At 37.6% G+C, this 22436-nt stretch overlaps 1 non-coding gene across 1 annotated transcript; it reads right to left on the bottom strand.

The window, feature by feature from the left end:
- Positions 1-12814: 12814 nt before the first annotated feature.
- TRNAN-GUU (transfer RNA asparagine (anticodon GUU)) lies at positions 12815-12888 on the bottom strand. Its single transcript has one exon. It is a non-coding gene; the product is annotated as a tRNA-Asn (tRNA).
- Between the last annotated feature and the right edge of the window lie 9548 nt (positions 12889-22436).

Raw genomic sequence — 22436 nt, 5'->3', positions numbered from 1 at the left:
ATAGAAAAGAACCACATGCTAAGAACATATTACATTTGCACAACGAAACCAACACATGACAAGAAAACCAGTTGTTTTTGTATAATCACATTAATTTACGGAACTCAATTAATGCAGTTGAGTTATAACACTATTGAATGCAAGTGAACTAGAACATGAGATCTAAAAAATTCAGTTGTAAATAACTAAGTAAAACCCTTGCTGCACACTTTACAAAATTTGACACACCCCGACCGAGATCAAGGCATGTTGGCCGTCACGTGAGAGTGACGTAGCCATGTGCACAGTGCGGAAGCAATAATGATAGGTAATATACGAATAATTAAAAACCAAATTACTAGAGTGCACTACTAACAGGAAGTGATAGGAGTTAGTTACAAAAGTAAACACTCCTAATCAGAGCATAATAAGTCTAGGTGCAGTCCAGTAGGACAAGTACTAGTTATACAGTACCAAGAATGTCCTACTATTATATGGATAGGTCAGAATTGCCGACATTCTCAAGCCACCAACAACAAGCTTACTTAAAACTTGGAGGGGCGCAAAATAGAAAACGTGAGTGGGCAAAAACAAATGTTTTACAAAATCATTTCATTTATCAACATATCTAACCCCTCGCTGTAAAACATGTACAATTTTTCCCAGAATCAAGATATAAGCATATACATAATATATATATATATATATATATATATATATATATATATATATATATATATATATGAAATCATATCAATTCAATTCATGCTTCACATAATCATATTCATATGTATGCCACGCCAAGATATACCAGAGTAAGTAATTCAGGTAAGAATAATTTCATAGAAATATAACATGTTAGCCGGAACCCCTGTGGTAGTTTGTACGGCTGAATTCATAGCTCAAAGTCACTTTAGCCGGAGTCACTACAATGACCTATACGGCAACATAGTGCACAAGAGTCAAAACCAAACAAACAGGTCTATTCGACAATAATGGGTGTAATACAATCATGCTCAATACTACTCTCACATAATAGTTGGGCGATAAATCGTTAGTCACCTACGAGTCGGAACCATAAATAAGGTCTGTACGACAGGACTGTGCACCTAAATTGGATCCAATATGAGAATATGGTGCGGGAGATGACATAATAAATAGGTATGTGCCATATCTATGGCTAAATCATAATCACCCTACGTGCAGTTTTATGAGCTCAACATTATTCAATCACATATCGCATCATCGATGATTCACATAACCAAACACAACTTACCTGAGCTTACCTGAGCGTCCATAGCACCACATTTATATATATATATATATATAAAGCATCACATACCAATTCATGTATGAATTATAAACTTATATGCATGGCATTATGGCATACTATCATTTAAACACATATTTTTGGGAAAATATCAAGTATATAATATATACTGAAAATCAAAAGGCCACTCACTGGTATGTCGACGGGTCGTAACCCCCGAGTTGCCCGTGGATACGCTCGTCCTCGGGATAAGTCTCACCTATATGTGAATTAACTATAAAAATGTTATTTTAAAGCACATAGGCAAAACTAGCTAATAACTTCTCATACAAAGCTCAATTTTGGTATTTGAATATACCAACGTGACCTACACAACCTCACGAACATCGTGATATTTTTAAAATAATTTTTCTGTGGCTCACGCGCCCTCACGTGCCGGGGAGGGCACAGCCTCACGCGCATCATCTTCAACCTCCAGACGCCGGAACAGTGTCGCCAACGCCGGATTCTGGGCAGACTTACAACTGCCTTTTTCTCGCTCGTTTTTGCACCATTTTCCATAAAATTTTCACCAAAATGCCATAAATTACGAGAGGAAAAAGGTTATACCTCTTTGGAGCTTCAAATCCCTTGAAAACTCATTGGGAAAATCCTACCAAATCCGGCCACCTTCGAACCTCGTGATCCCGACGTCAAAACCGAGCCAACGAAACACTTCGAGCTTCGTGAGAACCTCCTAGAGCTCACTGTGAGCTTGGATTGTCCTAAAACATAACCATTCCAAAAGATCATGAATAGTGCTTAACTCGGAGCTTGAGTTTTCAACGTGATATCAGACGAGTTCATACTTGAAATGGGTACCTTTGAACTTGCAATGGAATAAGGAACACAATGGTGTGCTTCACACCCTCGATCTATGAAGATTTGGCTTGGTTCAAGGTTGTTCGTACGGAGGAGAGGGAAGAAAGTGTGAGTCCGAGAGAGAGAGAGTACGGGAGAGAAGAGAGAGAAAGGGTATGGATGTATGTGGCTCTAGTCACTTTCCTTTAAATCTTGGACCTACACCAAATAAATGAGGGAAATGAAAAATTGATCTAAACAAATCACATGAGAGCGAAAAAGTACAAAGCAAATTTATAATCTGAGACCCACAGATTTTTAATACTATATGAACAGATGCAACTCAATTTCATGCGTGTGGCTGTCTAACATTCAATTGAAATAGATTCCTATAGTTTCTACCCTTTTTCTCAAGTGTGGCCACAAAAAATGTTGTCTTTCTTAATCGCTAAACTTTTCTCTTTGGGATGACAAGACGGGTTTTCCCAGACATATGCTTCCATTCATATATTGAAGAACCAGGTCTCCATCTTTCTAATGCAAATAACATAAAAGAACCAACAAATTTGATGGGGATTGGCACCAAATGATTCCATTAGACTTTCAAAATTACCTTCTCTCAATCCATGTGGAAGATACATTGATTTTGTGTTCCATTCGTCAAAAATAATTTTTCTCAATCAACATGTTTGTAGTTTCATTGGTTAGGATTTCATTCAACAATGGAGGGTGAGAAGGGTTTTGATAGTTGAAGAAGAGAAATAATATGCTAAAAGTGATTTGGGATGTATTTAGATATTTTTTTATATTTTTTTTAACCTAAGAAGGACAAAATTGTCATTGCATAGTGAGGTAAAATAAGTCATTTAATATAAATTTTTAATGTGGGGTGCATTCAACATTTTGTGAGGTGCTAATATAAAAAGCTTAAAATGTTCTCTCGAAAGCAAGCATTAGTGTTTAGAGATTTGATGTATTTTTTTTTAAATTCACCTCTTAAAAATTGACATAACTTGTGCATGGGTTGTGCATGACCCATATTTATAACATACACACACCATATTGGCATGATAATGAGATTACAACATCCATATATAATCAACAGGATAGAGATACATTATTAATACACTATCAATACAGGTCATGCACAACTAACGTGTGCTGGGGTGGATCCTTATAAGGACCCGAGTGGTCCCAGAGTCTTTGGAAGCCCAGAGAAACACATGTGATCGACCTTCGAAGACCATCCAAAATTTTAGGCAGGTGAGGTGGAAAGGCTTGTTACCTCCATGGATGTGCAGACAACAACTGCTTATAATGAAGATGAAGAAGAGGTTTTTAATTGGGTGAAATACACAAAACTACGTCAACTATGGGTCAAACCACAATCTCATACTTCATCTTAAAAATTTGTTGTAATGTCAGACCTCCATCAGTTTTTCGGTCAATTTCTTTGTTAAATGCGGACATAGCTTGAGCTAGGGCCCACCCTTTAGCCGAATTGAATTAAAAAATTAATTAAATGTTAAAAAATTAAAAATAAAATCATTTAAATATTTTTATAAAAAAAATATGGGATCCACCCCTTACAAACGCATCACCATCACCATTCTTCCTCAATCCACCCGACAACATCAACCTCACCTATCTCTAGGCACCCCAACCTCACCACATGCCTGTACCATACCGACCTCACCCTCTTCTCCCTCACATGGTCCCGTTCCCTCCTCAACCATTCCCTCCACCTCAACCTCCTCCACCACTTCGACTTCCCCTCCTTCCATTGCTCTCTTCCCCTTCCTTCCACCTCCACATCAAGCCATTTCTCTTCTGGAAGAAGCACGGGTCCAAGAAAATTTCCCCCAACATTCTTCTCTTTTGGGACCTCTCCAAGATCTTGGCCCAAAAATCTAATACTCCATAAATCCCAATCTTTAAAAAAAACACGTCGTCGAAAAGAAAATCTATACCACTAAGGCTTGGTTTGGCAAAAAATTGCAGAGGAGAGCAACAAAGGGGGGGAGTCTTGGTAGTGGACCTTGCAGACTTTCTCAAATTTTGACTCATTGGATCGGGAGAAGTGTCGGAGATGCTGTAGCAGCGTCTCGGGCTTCTCGGAAGTGAAGGCCGTCTTACAGACAAATGGGCCTATATCCTCACCATTGTAGATGGCGAGGGAGATGAGCAGCTAGTCGAGTCGCTGTTTTCCACAACGAACGAAGCTACTTTCCGTCAAGACTTCGTGGGTTGCATTATAGCGATGTGAGAGAATAGAGCACGAAGAGATTTAGGAAAAATGGAAGAGAGACAAAGAGATACGGGGTTGTTACATGGACATTTAGGGGGTTTTTGTTGTTTGACAAAAATACCACCAGGAACGAGGGGAGAATATATATGAAAGAGGTCAAGGTTGGTGTTGGTGCTTGATAGATTGGTGTGGGTAGTTTGGTAAGAAAGGGGATGAGAGCAACGGAGGGAAGGGGAGTCGAAGAAGTGGTGGATGAGGTTGAGGTGGAGGAAGCGGCCAAGGAAGAAGTGAAGCCAGGTGAGGGGAAGGAGGATGAGGTCGGTGTGGTAAAGGCAGGTGGTGAGGTTGGGGTGCCCAAAGATAGGTGAAGTCAATATAGTTGGGTGTACTAGAGGAAGAAGGGTAAAGGTGATGAGTTTGTAAGGGGTGGGTCCCACATTTTTTTATAAAAATATTTAAATGATTTAATTTTTAATTTTTAATTCAGTTAGGCTAGGAAATGAGCCCCGCCTCAAGTCATGCTAGCATTGTACAAAGAAATTGATAGAAAATTTGACGAAGGTTTGACATTGCAACAAAATCGTAAGATGAGGTATGACATTGTAACTTTTAAAGCATGATGTATCAAATTGTAGTTCAACCCATAATTGAGGTAGTTTTGTGTAATTTACCCTTCTTTTTTTTTTAAAGACCTGGCCAAAACGATGTTGTTTTATACTGAGTCATTATAAAAAATTTAAAAACAAAAATATCTTTCTTTCCTTTATTGAGCTTGAAAATCTATCTTTTTCAGTATCCCCAAATTATATTTAAGTACTAGTCCCTCTAGTCCCAATTGATAATATATATATGTTACATCTAAGTTTATGTGTATGCTTGTGAACCAATTTTTTCTTTGTAAGAGCATCCCCAGTGAGGGGCTCTATATGGGGGTAGAAAAGTGGTGGATATAGCCCATTTTAGAGTTTTGAGGAATCTTTGGGGCTTTATAAAAGAATATCTTCCAATGAGGGGTTATATCTTTCGGCTTTATATGGGGCTATATATATTTATTTATATAGTAATTTGATTAAGCGATGATTTTTTTTTTGTTAGCTTTTCTTAAGTTGATTTTTGGACGTGCTATCTTAAAAAAAAATTTATGAACCCTTCAACCTAAAATATTCAAATTGTGATAAAGTTATATTTCATCACTTATGAGTCGTTCATTGTATTATATTCCCTTATCTCAATCTCATCCATTGAAAGAAACAAACCCCCACTTCGCCCACCAAAATAATTTGATTTTCACGTATAACACAACAATTTACCCACCACCAATTGGTAAATTAGTATCATATAATTTTGAAAAAAATAATAATTTGAAAATTTCACCCATCAATACCCATGAACATTAAATCAATTTGAAACTTTAATTCTTATGAAATTTAAAACAATCATTAATTAGCCAAATTGCAAGAAAAATAAGTAAGAAAAAATAATTAAAAAATAATAAAAGAAGAGTATAAGTGTACTCGCAAGTGGAGAGAGAGTGATAGAATTTTGCTCACATGGGTTGCTACATTTTTTGTAGGACCCACTGTTTTTTTGGGCTAGATGTAGCCCAATTTTATGCTACCCAAGAAATGAAGTTGCTAGTCCAAATGGTGGATCTAGCCCCATTTTCCGGTTCATTGGGGATGAAATATCTCGCTAAGGCTAGAAATATGGTAGCTTCATGGAGGATAAAGTCAGCAATTGCATTATGATGTTGAGGAGAACTTGTTGGTTTTGTTACAATTGAGATTAATGTTGATTTATTCATTAAACCAAATTTAGTAAAAAATAATGATGTGGAATCAAATTAGTCTAATATATATATATTTTTTGTTAATCTTAGACCATGAAGTTTTTTTATTTTCAAGATTTCATATAATAAGGGGATGTATTCAATTGAGAATTTGAGAGATTTTAATAGATTTATACATCCATGAATTTTTATGGAGTTTAATTGATTTGTAGAGATTTCATATAAAATTTGGATTCAATTCCCTTGAAATTTCATGAGGAGATATGAGATTTGTGGATACTTAAAATATACTACGAAATCTCTCCAATTCGCTCTAATTCCTCAACTTTATCAAATTCTTTAAAATCAATTTCTAATTAAATACACCTGAAATATTATAAACTTATTTAAAATCCTAATTTAATACACCCGGATTTCTAATGATTTTTATAAACTATCTTAAAATTCTAATTGAATACACCTTGAATTTCAAAGAATCATTTAAAATCTTGATTGAATACCCTTATATTCATTAAATGAATTAAAATCCCTCAAAATCCCAATTGAATACACCCCTTAATTTTCTTTCGTCTTAATCTGGTACATAAAGTAATAATTCTTGGACACTTTTATTCATCCGTTAAGTTTTACATCAGAACCTTTGTTAATTGATGATTTGGCATCCAAAAGGACAATAATTGGATGCCCGTGAGCTGTCGGAACAACACCTTAACTGAAAACGGAAACAATGGCATAGGTAGACGAGGCCGAGGGCTTCAGAGACTTTCATATTCATCACCGCCGTCAATCCCAATCCCAAGATCAACGGACAAGATTTGACCGTCTCAAACGACGATTGGAGCAACTTCGTCTTTGATAGCTCGAGCCAAATCAATGCCAAAGTCATGCTCTCCGATTGAAATGGGTCAGAGTCGAATTTCAGTTCTGGCGGGTCCTAATTCGACAAAAAACAGGTTGAATTTCATTGCAAATGGGATGGATTTGAAGTTTGACGTTGTTTGAATTTGGGTTCGAATTGTTTGGATTTGAAATTTGATGGTGTGGGTTCGAATTTGAAAACAAGTGTGTTGAATTCGGGTTCTGGTTATCCTAATCAAGGAACAAAATGCCGATAATATCGGCGATATATCGCCGATATTATCGATTTTTCCCCGAACCGATATTTTAAATGGTATCCAAGGGGTTTTCGTCAAACAATAGCGATAATATCGATAATATCGTGATATTATCGATATTATCACAAAATTTCGAAACTGTGCAAGTTGGAGACGAACGCCGGAGCTTCTACAGCTCCGGCCGACTGTAAAACAGCCCCCTAAACTCCGATCTAGGTATGAAAATGAAATCGAAGATGAGAGGAACATTTTTATAACGTTCGTTTGCCGTGAAACGGCCGAAGGTGTTCGGAAAGCTCGTCGACACCCACGGCCTCGCCGGAGATGGGTGTGCCTATTCCCGAGTCGATTTCATCCAAAAAACCTTGTAAAAACACGAGATAGAACTTCAATTTCACATCTAAGCTTCGATCTAGAACATAAAAAGAAAAACCCGAAGCTTACCTAACCGGAGAAATTGAAGGAACTCGCCGAAGCAGGTGCGATGGTGTGCGTGTGGGTCTCGGTGCAGAGAGAAAGGAGAGGTGTATGTGGGTCTCGGTGCAGAGAGAAAGGAGAGGGAGGAGCAGAAGGCCGTGGTGTGTGTGTGGGTTTCGGTGCAGAAAGAAAGGAGAGGGAGGAGCAAAAGGCCGTGGTATGTGTGTGGGAGAAGGGAGAAGAGATCGAGAGATCTCTGTGTGAGTGTGTGTGTGGTGGGAGAAGGGAGAAGAGAGATCGAGAAGGATCGAGAGAGAAAGAGACAGAGGTCGTGTTTGCGTGTGTGATGTTTGTGTGCGTGCGTTGTGTGCGTGTGTGGTTGCGTGCGTTGTGTGTGTGTGTAGGGTTCCTCCTGTCAGGAGGACACATGACTCACTCAGGATTCCTGACAACTTTTACAATTATTTTGACAATTTCAGACCACTTTTACAATTATAACTTGTACAATTTTAGACCATGGATGGTGGTTTCATTCAAAACCGTGTGCCGATATTCTTTCAAGAGGTGGAGTATCAGAGCAGAGCCATTCAGAGCATTTTCGTTTCTTCTTCTTCCCTTACCCCTTTCAAAGCTGCCACTGTGATATTCTTTCAAGAGGTGGAGTATCAGAGCCATTCAGAGCATTTTCTTCCCTTACCCCTTTCAAAGTCATTCCAGATCCATTCCAGAGTTTGAACACAAAGGGTTCCATATTTAAAGTAAGTTTACAAACTTATATTTATATTATTGTAATTTATACAACAACAAAAAAATTTGTGTGGACTCGTATGTTAATTTTTTTAAGTAATTAATACTTGCATGTTAGTTTTTGTAAGTAATTAAGTAATGTTAACAATTACATGTTAATTTTTTTAAGTAATTAAGTAATGTTGTATAATTATTCCCTAGAATAATTTTAATATGTTTAATGTTATTTATTATTTTATTAATATTAGGTTTTATTATCAAATTGGATTATTATTCATTAATATTAGGTTTTTTTATTATCAAATTGGATTATTATTCATTAAATTGGATTATTATCAAATTGGATTATTCATTAAATTGGATTATTATTAAATTGGATTATTATCAAATTGGATTATTATTCATCACTATGTTTTATATTAGGATTTTTTTTTTTATCAAATTGGATTATTATTCATTAATATTAGATTTTATTATTCCATATTATTTTTATAATTACTTAAATTTTTACAATCATTTCTTTACTTCGTATTTAATTCTTCTGTAGAATAACTTTATTATTTAGGTTCTCTTATATAACCGTCATCACTATTCACTACTATATTTTTTGGCCAAAAAATAATTGTCTAATTTTAATGAAAAATAAATATAAGTACGTTTCAGATGTCTAATGGAGTTACTAAACGTGATCCAGCTTGGGAAAATGGAGACCCAATAGACGGAAACAAACATGGCACAATTTGCAAATATTGTGGTCGGGTAATGAAGAGTGGCGGAGTGACACGACTTAAGTACCATCTCAGTGGATTAGATCCAGCAAAAAATGTCCAACGATGCGATAATGTCCCCCCAGAAGTGAAGGCATTCATCAGCACATTATTAAAAAATAAAAAACGGCAGAAGGAAAAGATAACACATGGAATGGAAAATATTCGAGCTGGGCTACGGGGAGAAGTCTATGGCCAAGCGGTTGACAGTGATGATGATGACGATGAGGACGAATGTGATAATGACATGGGACCTAAAGAACGACGCAGTTTGAAACAAGCATTACGTGCCTCTAAACAGTCAGCATGGGAAAGAGAACACCTTCATAAAATTCCTAATAGAGCACAAGGTTCCGGGACAAGTGGTGGTGCACAAATGAGACGGGGAGGCAATCTTAGAGAATCACAACCAACACCACCAATAGCCCCAAGTTTATATAAGTCATCCAAAGCACGTCAAAAGATTGTTTGGAGTTATTTCATTGGAGGTAATGTGAAGGAGGGAATGGGGCGTCTAATTAGCAAGTTCTTTATCTATGAAAATGTCCCTGCTGAGAAAGCATCATCACATCATTTCAAAAATATGGTAGTGGGATGTCAACAGGCCGGTGTTGGAGTACAACCTCCCACTCCCTATGAGATAAGAAACAAATATTTGGATATGGGGTATAAAGACATTGGCGAGTATGTTAACAAGTTGAGGTCAAAGTGGGAAACTAATGGTTGCACAATCATGTGTGACGGATGGACCGGCCCGACCAGATTGTCTATCATAAACTTCATGGTATACTCCAAGGGATAGACAATTTTTTTGAAGTCTGTTGATGCTTCAGACCATATAAAGAACTACAAGTATATTTACAAATTATTGAGGGATGTAATCATGGAGGTGGGAGAGCATAATGTTGTCCAAATCATGATCGACAACGGTTCTGCATTTGTCAAAGCTGGAAAAAAGTTAATGAAGCATCATAATGTGTTTTGGACATCATGTGCAGCACATTGTATTGATCTCATGTTTGAGGCAATGGGGAAGAGAGATAATGTTGCTACTGTGGTCAAAAGAGCTAGAACGATCACAAATTATATTTACAATCACGAATGGTTATTGGCAAAGATGCGTGAATTTTGCAAAGGAGAAATTATTCGTCCAGCTACCACTCGATTCGCCACCAACTATATTGCATTAGACAGCCTACTTAAGAAGAAAGCAGGGTTGAAGCAACTATTCACTAGTGACGATTGGTCCAACCATAATTTCAGCCGCTCAAATGCAGGTCGTATGGTGGAAAGTGTAGTGCTTGATCATGCTTTTTGGACTCAATCAGAACATGTGTGCCAAGTGTTTGAACCTCTTTACAAGGTTTTACGGATTGTTGACACAAAAGTGTATCCTACTATGGGGGCAGTATATGAGTTGATGTGTGTAGTGAAGGATGAATTGGAAAGAAAACATGGTGCAAGGTGGGTCATAAAGATAATTGAAGACCGATGGTATAAAACATTATACCACGATTTGCATGCAGCAGGTATAAATTATGTCATAATTTGCAATTCATTTCTTTAGTTGCATAAGTATTATTTCTCTTATTAGAGTATGTGTTTCTTTAAACAACATATTATTTGAATCCTCGATACCAATACAAACCTGGTGTTGGAGATGATGGTACCCTTATACGTGTTGTACATAATGTATACTCTAAATTAGACCCTGCATCACCAGCAGTTGGCCAATTTGGAAATGAGGTACACAATTACTTAAATTATAATAATTACTTGTGTTGGATTAAACTAACACGATTTATTGAATTCAACTAACATGGTTTAAAGATGCAAGAAGAACTTTTGGAGAACCAACATCAATTGCTGCTCGAACAACAATGTCTCCTAGTGAGTGTAAACATATTTCACTATAAGTTTATAATAGAATTTGTTGGAGTTATTAGGCTTGTCAACATTGTTTTTCATTGTAGCTGAATGGTGGATCATGTATGGGACCGATGAACCAACTGTGAGAAAGTTAGCAATCAAAGTATTATCATAAACACCTTCCTCATCTGCTTGTGAAAGAAATTGGTGCACATTTGCACTCATACACACAAAGCAAAGAAATAGGTTGGCTCATAATAGGTTGGAAAAATTAGTTTATTGCTACTACAACATGAAGCTTCAAATTCGAGATAAGGAAGCAGAAATAGATCATGTCGACCGTGGTAACCCACTAGATGTGTTTGATATTGTTGGTGAAGAAGATGATGATACAGAGGGTAGCCAGCTTTATCAATGGATTAGACCTCTTCATTTAGATGATGATGAAGGCAACCCAGCTCCTAGAGTTGCTGAAGAAGCACGTAATGAAGGGATAAATGTAGAGAGATGGGATCTAGCAGCGCTGACTCTTTGGAAGAATTTTTGCGCCCAAGACCAAGAAACATTGGAATTCCACCTTCTTCCAATCCTACACAACCACAACATCGTGCTGATACTAATGATAGCTCTAGTACAAGATCAGCAGACTCACCTACCACCGGAGGTGGGAATGATGAAGGATATATTGGAGCTGGAGGTAGTGGTGGTGGATATGGAAACTATGTTGGACCACCTCCTGGATTTATGAGCCCCTTCACTGGTGAGGCAAACTTCACGCATGCAACACAGGATGATGACCATGGCAGTAGGCGGGCAGAACCAGGAATTGGTGCAATAGGGAAGGACTATACTCGTAAAGAAAGAGGCAAGGGGATTTTGTTAAGTCAAGAAGATGACTCGTTATCTATAACTTCGGACTCTGTTGGATTGGGAAGTAGTAACTATGGTTATACTCATAACCAACCATTTCCCTACCCTTCATATCCCAATCCTGTTGGGATGGAATCGAGCGACTCATGGAAACAATCCAAGACTCAATCTTCAAATGATTTTGCTTATGGACAAGGTCAACCAATCTCAGATCTATATGGGTGTCATGTTAACAATTACATGCAAAACTATTTTGGGGATTTATCATTTGGTAACTACTCTTCACAATACACTCACTCTACACATAGTGATGATGAAGATAGTGAAAAATTTGAACCTCATAGGAACTCTATGTGGTACTAAGTCACTCATGTATCTTACCATGCAATGTATAAAGTGTAAAATATTGTACTAATTCATTATATATAAATGATTATGGTGTGTTTAGACTTCTTTCATTAATTACTACATATTTTCTACACTCACAATGTTTGTCAGCTCGCTATATAATCAACTTGATAATGTTAAATCCATCATGCAATGCATTTTCTTCCAATTTTTTGTGATAAACTAATAGATAATTGACTAAATAAACATCCTGCAAAGTTTCAATAAAAAATTCCAAGTTTTTCTTACAATTTCCGTGGTTTCCATGTAATTTTTATCGATATCAATATTATCCCGATATTTCCATGTTTTCGAACTACCGATATTTCCGATATTACCGATATTTAATACCTTGATCCTAATTCGGTAAAAACGGATTGAATTTCAGGATAGTAAAGGGTGACCCTTTTTTTTTTTTTTACTTTTATATTGGGAGAATTATGATGACGCGGGCTTGGGCTTGCGTTTGGCCCTTTGACCAAAATAAGAGAACAAAAGGTAAAAAACAACAAAAAGCGCTAGAAAGAGGGTTCGAACCTCCGACCTTGTGGTTAACAGCCACACGCTCTAACCAGCTGAGCTATTCCAGCATGTTATTATAGGGTCCCATTGTATTAAACGTACAAAACAATAGCTATCATAATATATAATCTTAGTGGGTTTGCCTACGAAATCCTATTTCTAAATATTTGAGACAACATAACAATTTACATTTACAACTTTTTTAATGGTATTTTTCCTTAGTACATATAATGAATGATTAAGATTTAGCATAAAACATCTAACATAACTCAATAGTATTTTTCCATAGTATTTATTAAAATATCAAAAGTACTCAGTGCTAAGTACATTAAAACCAAACCTCAAGTATTAAGAATAAAAAGAGAATCCAAAGGAGGGGATGTGAAGAAGATAAAGATGGGACACTGAATCCGAGAGTCTTCAGGGTTTGAATATACATATGAAGTTGTCCTCCGCTTAGGGGTGGGTTGGAAAAACCGAAAACCAAAAAAAACTGGACCGAAAACCGAACCGAGACCGAAATAAATCGAACCGAAAAAAAAAACCGAACCGAACCGAATTTGGTTGGTTCGGTTTCGATTTTTGAAGTCCAGAAACCGGACCAGACCGAACCGAACCGATATATGAAAATCATATACAAATACCTCAAAACCTGATGGCTTGAGGATTCGAACCCCTGTCCTCTAAGTTCAGATAATTGTTTCATACCAACTTGTTGTTGGCTTTGTGTTGCTATAATTGTACAACTAATTTATTTATAGGTATTCTAATCTTTAGGCTTTATAAAATTTCTAAAGTTTACAAACCCTAGCCGACTTCCATTTTAGTTTTCACTTTTCTTCTACACACTCACTCTCCCCTCCGCTACTTTCTTCTTTGCGTAGCAGCCTACTCTCTCTCAGAGTCCTCAATTCAATCACTCTCTTAAACTCTCTGTCTCTCATTCCCAGCGGCGACCCTTCTCACTCTCAATCACAGCAAAAGGTTAGTCTCACTCACACTCTAAAGTTTAATTTTCTGTTCGATTCCTTTTCTTCCGATTTGATCCCCTATAATTTTTTTCCCTTCTTGTTTAGATTTATTTTTGAATTTGATTTTATTCTATATGTTTTGGATATTTTGATTTTGCTTCTTGTGAATTGTATTGCGATTTTATTCGATTTGTGTTTTGGGATTTTAGGATTAGGGTTATATTTTTAACGTGTTTGGCTGGATGTGATTATTCGGTTTCGGTTTGAAGTATGTTTGGTTGCTGAGGAATTATGGGAAATGAAGGGGTTCAGAGCTTGCCTATTTTAGGGCTATATTTTTGTTGGGTTTTCATCCTTTGGGTTATTAAGGTTTGGTGATTTTTTTTTTTTCTGATTGGATTATGTAACAGAATATATCGCGGCTTATACAGTTTTAGAGGTTTGGTTTGAATGTTTGCTCTCTGTGGTTGTTTGGACCTTTTGGCTCTAATTATCTGGAAGTATATACAGGTAGGGTTGAGTGGAGCTCCTTGGAGCCCTTTTAGGCTTTAGTTGTAGAAAGAAAAAAAGGGATTGCATTTGCAAGCCGCATCTGTGATGGGTTTTAGTGTGATGGTTATTTATGTATAATGGGATTGCAAGCCGCATAATAGTCATGCAAAAGGAGAATGATAGGTCTCAGGAAGTTATGGAACTAATTACTATTTATCAAGGGGACTAATCATATACTTTGTTTATACTTATACTTTGTTGTTTATGCATAATGGGTTATGCTGCATTTGTTTTGTATAGTTCAATGCACCATGAACCTGTTTCCTTTCTTCGATATCAGTTTGATTCCTACATTTGTTGTTGTGGAATAGTTGTAGGATTAGGTTATTATAAATAGGTGCGTTGTAATTCAATGTTGGGAGACTTGATTTTGTCTTGCTGTAAACTGTAAAGGACGATTGGCCTTCCAGATTTTGTCTTGATTTTGTATCATTGGCCTTCCAGATTTTAATTAACATTTACTTTTGTATAAGTTTGTAGTACTAACTACTATCTTCTTATTATTTTGTGTGAATTAGATGAAGTCAAAGGCGTCAAAGGTCTCAAGGGCCTCAAGCTCAAGTTCAAAGATCAAAATCAAATAGCTTATTTTATCGATTATGTTGAAATGGAACTTTGATTTTATTTATACTCCTTTGGAAGATGTATTACAAAATGGCTACAAGTTGTTTTCTTAGAATTTTTTTTGCTATTGGGAAACACAAAAAAAAAAAAAAAAAAAAACCGAATCGGGTCGAAACCGAATCGAGAAAAACCGAACCGAATACAAACCGAACCAAAAGCAAACCGATAGAAAACCGAACCGAACTGAACAATAATTTCGGTTTGGTTTCCGGTTTTGGCAAAAAACCGAACTGAACGGAATCGAACCCACCCCTACCTCTGCTAGCTCAGCTTTTATTAGTTTATCTTTTCCCTCACACATTAGGGTAGATCTTGATTTTTGTACTTTTAACCGTGAAAATATTCAGAGTATCAAATACTTCAGAGTGCACAAAAGAGTGTGGCTGGTGGGATCGCTGTGTGGTTGTACCAAAATCACGTGCTTTAATCGAGTAGCCAATTTGTTATATTTTTTATCTTGGAAATTGTTTTATCTTTTTAATCTCGTTCATCAACCAAATATCCTATCTGTTCATCGTATTCCGTACTAACTTTCATTAGGTACTATTTGTATTTAATTTTAAATAAAAAAAAATCAAAATGATTTATGACCACACGATGTACAATGAACAAATATGATGTGAGGATCCAGATGGGATCCAAATCCATGTTCTTTTATTTCCTTCCAGACTTCCAGTAGTCAAAATTTCTCTCTTTGTTCTCATTGTGTGGGGGATACTTGGATTCATCCAAAAAATTGCTCTCATTGTTGAAGAGGTTGAAAGCTTTCATGGTGCATCCCATTCTAAATTAAGGATTTGGTCACTGAAATAAAAAATGTACTCAATTTGCCACTCTTTTTGTAACCGTGTTGCAGTCATTTTTCTTATCAGTCAGTTATCACTACTCGCTTTGGTTAAAAAAAAAAAAATTCTTTAAAAAGTCAAAGAAATCTTGTTTGAGTAAATACTTTCTCTTATGATATTATTCAACACAATGTATAAGGTTATATACAATAGCTATGACGTAATTGATGCTAAACTAACTCTTACAATAAAGCTATCATACAACAGAATAGGAAAATATATTACAATTAATTTGATATATGCTGGATTGATTTGTTACTTGAATCGTGCTGATCATTTCCTTCTTTAACACTCCCTCTCAAGTTAGAGTGTATATTAATCACTCCTAACTTGCTGAGTAATACTGCAAATTGTGGGGAACCCAACGTTTTGGTAAACAAGTCTGCTAGTTGATGATGTGTTCGAACATGAGCAATCTTGATCATTCCTTCTTGGAGCTTTTCACGAATTAAGTGACAGTTGATTTCGATGTGCTTTGTGCGTTCGTGAAAAACTGGATTTGAAGCTATATGTAGGGCCGCCTGATTGTAGCAATGGAGCATAACATGCTGCAACTGTTTGACATTTAAATCAGCAAGTATATATCTCAACCAGGTGATCTTGCAACAAGTGGATGCCATGGAGCGATACTCGGCTTCTGCTGTTGAACGAGAAACTGTGGTTTGTTTCTTAGTCTTCCAAGAAATTGGTGAGTGACCAAGCAAGATGCAATATCCAGTGACTGATCTTCTGGTGTCTTTGCAGCGTGCCCAGTCAACATCACAAAAAGTTCTTAATTGAAGTGAGCTGGAGGCCGAAAGAAACAGCCATTGTCCCGATGTTTGTTTGATGTACCTCAGAACTCTATGTGCAGCAGCAAGGTGTGGAATACGAGGTTTGTCCATGAGTTGGCTAAGAACGTGTACCGTATACACCAAGTCAGGTCTCGTAATCGTCAAGTGTATTAATCTTCCAACAAGTCTTCTATACACAAAGGCATCATTTAGTAGTGCACCATCAGTTTGCGTGAGTGTGAGATTCGGCTCCATGGGAAATTTCGTAGGCTTTGCACCAAGAAAGCCCGTATCCTCCAAAATTTCTAGAGCATATTTCCTCTGTGAGATTGTAATTCCTTTGTTTGATCGTGCAACTTCTAAGCCCAAGAAATATTTTAACTTTCCAGGATCCTTAAGCTTGAACCTTTCAGATAAGAAGCACTTTGTTGCTTCGATTTGACGTAAATCATTACCGGCCAGGATGATATCATCTACATAAACAAGCAGCGCTGTGAATGAAGCACTTCGTGTTTGGATGAACAATGAATAATCTGCTCGTGATTGATGATAACTAGCAGATTTAAGAGCTGTTGACAACTTCAAGAACCATTGTCTAGATGCTTGCTTAAGTCCATACAACGATTTGTGTAATTTGCACACTCGAGTCTCCCCCTTTCGTCCAAAACCAGGTGGGAGTGACATGTATACATCCTTATGAAGGTCACCATGAAGAAATACGTTATTAACATGGAGTTGGTGTAAATGCCACCCTTGGACAGCAGCAATGGCAAGGAGAAGAAGAAGGGGTAAAGGTTTCACGGTAGTCGAGGCCTTTTACTTGGCTATAACCCTTTGCCACCAATCGGCCTTATAGCGTTCTATAGTACCGTCAGGATTGAGTTTAACCTTGTAAACCCATTTGCACCTAATGGCCTTCTTGTTGGGTGGTAGGGACCGGAGCGTCCAAGTCTTGTTGGCTTGGAGGGCATCGATTTCATGTCGCATGGCAGCTCTCCAATGTTCATCCTGCATGGCTTAAGAAAAGGTTTTGGGTTCTTAGACATGGGTGAGTGAGGTAGTAAGGGCACGATGGTTAGTGGATAATTGGTCATATGCAAGATAATGAGAAATAGGGTGAGAGGTACCTGACTTACGAACCACGTTAGAGACAGATGCGGGACGAGAAGGGAGCTCAACATCAACTTGATAATCATTAAGGTGCGAAGGTGTATGTGTTGGATGGGTGGAACAACGAAGGGTTGGTTCTGGAAGTGGTGAGATAGAACTAGGTAGTGGTGACATAGGATCGGATGGGGGTGAGATAGGATCAGATGGTGTTAATCTAATGATTGGAGAAGGTGATGTTGGTGAAGTGTGTATGGTTGGTGTCATTGGTAAAGATGAAAGGGAATTGGTGGTTATTGCTGGTGTTTTTGGAGTGGTATGATTTGTGGGATAAAAATCATCATCAAGGCCATGGAAATGAGGTACATGGACTGGTGTAATAATGGGTTAAGTGGTAGCGAAGATATGAGCATATGGGAATTCATGTTCATGAAAAATTACATCTCAAGATGTGAACATTTTTCCAAGTTCAATGTCAGAAACCTTGTATCCTTTTCGGCCATATGGATAACCAAGAAATATGCAACGAGTGGCACGAGCATCAAATTTGGAAGGTCAGTGTGCGTGGGTGGAGGCAAAACACAAGCATCCAAAAACCCTAAGGTGCATGTATTGAGGTGGAGTACAAAACAAGAGTTCATATGGAGTTTTACGGTTAAGAACCGGTGTGGGTGTGCTATTGATGAGGTAGGCGGCGGTTAGAATGGCTTCCCCCCAAAATTGTTTAGGTAATTTGGCTTGGAAAAGTAGTGCTCGTGCTACGTTCAACAAATGGCGATGCTTTCTTTCAACAACCCTGTTCTGTTGAGGTGTTACAACACAACTTGTTTGGTGGACAATTCCCTTGGATGAATAAAATGAGTCAAGGTTAAACTTTGGACCATTGTCACTACGAATAATTTTAACAGTAGACATATATTGTGTCTCAACAAGACCAATGAAATGCATAAAAAATGTGCGTGTGTCAGATTTATGATGCATGAGATACACCCATGTGCAACGAGTGTAATCGTCGACGATTGTAAGGAAATAACGAGCACCAGAAAAAGAAGGGATGTGGTAACCACCCCAAATATCCATATGCAATAATTCAAAAGGTTTAACGGTGGAAATTGAGCTTAAAGGAAAAGGAGTTCTTGTTTGCTTTGCCAGTGGACAAACAAGGCAATTACTAGCATCAGAAGGCTTGATTGAACCAACAAACTTTATGCGAGGGGTGACCAAGTCGTTGATGCCAAGAAGCAAGAGATGGTGTTTGGACAGCATGGCAGATTGCAGGCTTGCAATTATCAAGGTAGTAAAGTCCCTCCTTCTCAGTTCCCGTCCCAATCATCTTCCCCGAACATAGGTCCTGTATGACACAATAATGATGAAGGCAAAATGGTTATACAAAAGGAAGTGAGTGTAAGTTTTCTTATTGAAATGAGATTCAAACTAAAGGATGGAACGCAAAGAACATCTGTAAGAATCAACTGGGCTGAAAAAACCATTTTCCCAACATGTGTAACTTTGGCATAAGACCCATCTGGGAGTTGTACAGTTCTATTATGTACAGGTATGCAACAGGTTAACAAGGTTGATGCGAAAATAACTTAACACACAAATTAAACCCTCTTGTTGTCAATTGTAGTAAAGAATGTAAGTAGGGATCGTTCTAGGCCGGGGATTAGGAGGGATTGCTAAAACACTTGAAACTGACTTAAATATGTGAAAACAAACTTAAAAGTATGAAATTAAACTTACAAGACTCAAAACAGATTATAGAGACTCAAAACTGCCTAAAAACAACTTTAAGGCAGTTTCTGCCACTAACACAAAGTTTGGACGAAAATTGATTTTACCTTAACTCAAAACACTTAAAAACACAACTAGGACAGATTCTAACTAATTAGACACTCTAAAGTAAAGGGGGATTTGGTTTTGGATGAATTTAAGTAAAAACAAGTAACTAAAGACTTAAAACAAATTTTGGACGAATTTGGTGATTTGAATGGATGATGGGCAAGCTAGAAGGTCTTTCTCCACACATGACACACTTGCATATAAAACGATTTCCAATTGCTTTTTAATAAACCGTGAACCTCAACACCCCAGATTAATTAGGTACGCTTAAATTAATCCTCAGATTTTCCTAATTTCATTGAATTGGATGATTGCATACAACAACCCAAAGCATTCCCCACAAGTTCCCTACATGAATTGCATAATAGAGATACAAGCAAGAATCATTAAGTTCTATGAAAATCATAAGCATTGACGAAACACTTGTAACTATGAATTGCATGAAACTTATGCCAAGAATTTACTTAACATGGTTGTGACGAACAACCTTTACTACTTGTGAATATAAGTTCATAACGATTAGGTGAAACTCCCTTATATCCTAGCATCATATTTATGCATGGAAATTAAGCGTGCACTCTCAATTAACATACACAAATCAGTTTTAATTCAAATGGATAAGTAAATTGAATTCACAACTTATGAATCACAACTGAAAGTAATCAAATCATATTGCAAGCATGAACTTAGTTTCGAATTCCCCCCTAACTAAGGGGGATTTAGTTTCTCATACTTACTAAGCAAAGATAAACAAATTTAGATATTGAAAACAAAAGAAAGAAAACACCTAAATGCTCCAACGATCCAAGTTGGACAGCAAGCACATCCAAGCACTTTCCTTTCCTTCCTTTGCTACGGCACAAGGTGTTGGTGAGTGTTTGAAGGTTTGTTTGTATGGAGGAATGGATGTGAGGATGAATGGAAGTGTTTGGATGAAGGTTGTATCGAAATGGGGATGAATTCTCTAGCAAAAAACTAAATGTAATGGCTGCCACACACACTTCCTTTTATAGAGGAAGTGCATGGCATGAAGGGATGGATGGTGGTGTTAGCAATGATTCAAAGGTGAAAGTGAAGTAATGATGCAAAGCATGGGGGGTGAAATGGAGTGGTGTTGCAGCTATGAATGCAAGTGGGGAACATGAATGATTTTGCACATGGTAGATAAAGGAAAGGGAGGTAGAATGGTGCAGAAATGAGTCATAGGTGCAGGTGGATTCATGATGCACGACATGGGCAAGGAAAGTGGAAGAGTGGTAATGAGTGAATGTAGTGGTGTATTTTTTGCCCATGCCATGCCTTTCCTTTGCCCATGTGTGTGTGTTTCCTTTGCCCATTTGTACACACATGTTCCTCATCATTTCAACCACAAAACAAACACATTTTCTGCCCTCCAACCTGTCCATGCCAAGCTGTCCATGTGTGCTTTTCTCTTTGCCCATGTGTGTGTGTTTCATTTGCCCATTTTCACACACATATGCTGAATTCTAATCTTCCCAAAACGTCCATCCTCATGTCTCCAAGTGCATGCAATCCATTTCAGCCGAAAATTGCTCCAAACTGCACCAAAATGCATTTTTCTTGCCAACTTTGTTATTAGGACCTACAAATATACGAAAATGATTTAAAACACTCTTATAAGCAATAACTAACTAAGTAAGTGCAAGAAAACATGTTAACTAAGTCGCATAAATATGCTCCTATCAAAGGTATGTGAACAAATCATGTGATGGGTAACACCACTATTAAATGTCCAAGGCATCATTTTTCCATGTGAAGAAAAACAAAATGCTTTACCTGACAAGTCACTAAAGGTTGTAGAATTACCAACATTATGTGCCATCGCATTTGATTTGTTGATGTTCAGCATGCTTTTGTTTGCATTGCTCCGGAGTGAACGGGAATGAGCTAGACGGTTCTGGTTTGTCCGAGGTAGAGGAGAAGACATTGTCACCTCTGGAAGTATCTCCTCGTGTGTTGTTGTGCTGCTCATCCTCACAAACTTTCTTGTATTTGTGACAGTAGTCAATTGTATGACCCGTCCAACCACAAAAATCACATTTCAAATGAGAACGACACTTTTCAGTTGTGTGTCCCGTCTTGTCGCATTTTTCACTCTTAGCATTTGAGTTTCTTTTTTATGTCCCTTCCCTTGGTCACGGTTGCTCCCTTTTGCAGCAAATACTGCTGCCTTTGTTACTACCTTCCTAGCAGATACGTCTTGCTATCGTTCCTGACGAATGATTAAAGAGTATACTTTGTTGATTGTGGGCAAGGGATCCATCAACAAGATTTGCCCCCTAACTGCTCCAAAATTCGCATTTAATGACATAAAAAACTTGATAGTTTTGTGAGTTTGCATGTAGTCACTAACGTTCTTCATGGCCCCACAATTGCATGTGGGAATGGCAAAAAGAGAGTCGCGCTCGTCCCAAAGTCCCTTGAGCTTGGTAAAATAAGAACCAACTGTCATGGTCCCTTGAACACAATCAAAGATCTCACTCTCTATGTGGAATAGTTGCATGCTATTAACTTGGGAAAAACGCTTCTTAAGTTCTGCCCAAATTTGAGATGCTAGTTCACAATATATCACGCTGCTGATATCTCCTTAGAGATGGAAATGAGCAACCATGTTTTTACTAACACGTTGCATCGTCCCCATTGTTGCATATCTTCATGTGAGCCTTCAACTGGTTTCTTGATAGAGCCATCGACGAAGCCCATCTTGTTCTTGGCTTACAGTGCCATAGTCATGGCAAGGCTCCATGTGCTATAGTTGTTCTCACTCAGTGGCTGCGTCACGAGGGACACTCCAGGTTGGTCTGAGTGGTGTAGGTAGAATGGATGATTAGGATCATACTTCGTCCCTTCCGACATACTTGACCTAGAGCTCGATTTCGTC

Source organism: Malus sylvestris, chromosome 1 (assembly GCF_916048215.2).
Source record: "Malus sylvestris chromosome 1, drMalSylv7.2, whole genome shotgun sequence".
Lineage (NCBI taxonomy): Eukaryota > Viridiplantae > Streptophyta > Magnoliopsida > Rosales > Rosaceae > Malus > Malus sylvestris.
The sequence above is the reverse complement of the archived record's forward strand: the minus strand, read 5'-3'. Positions and strand labels throughout refer to the sequence as shown.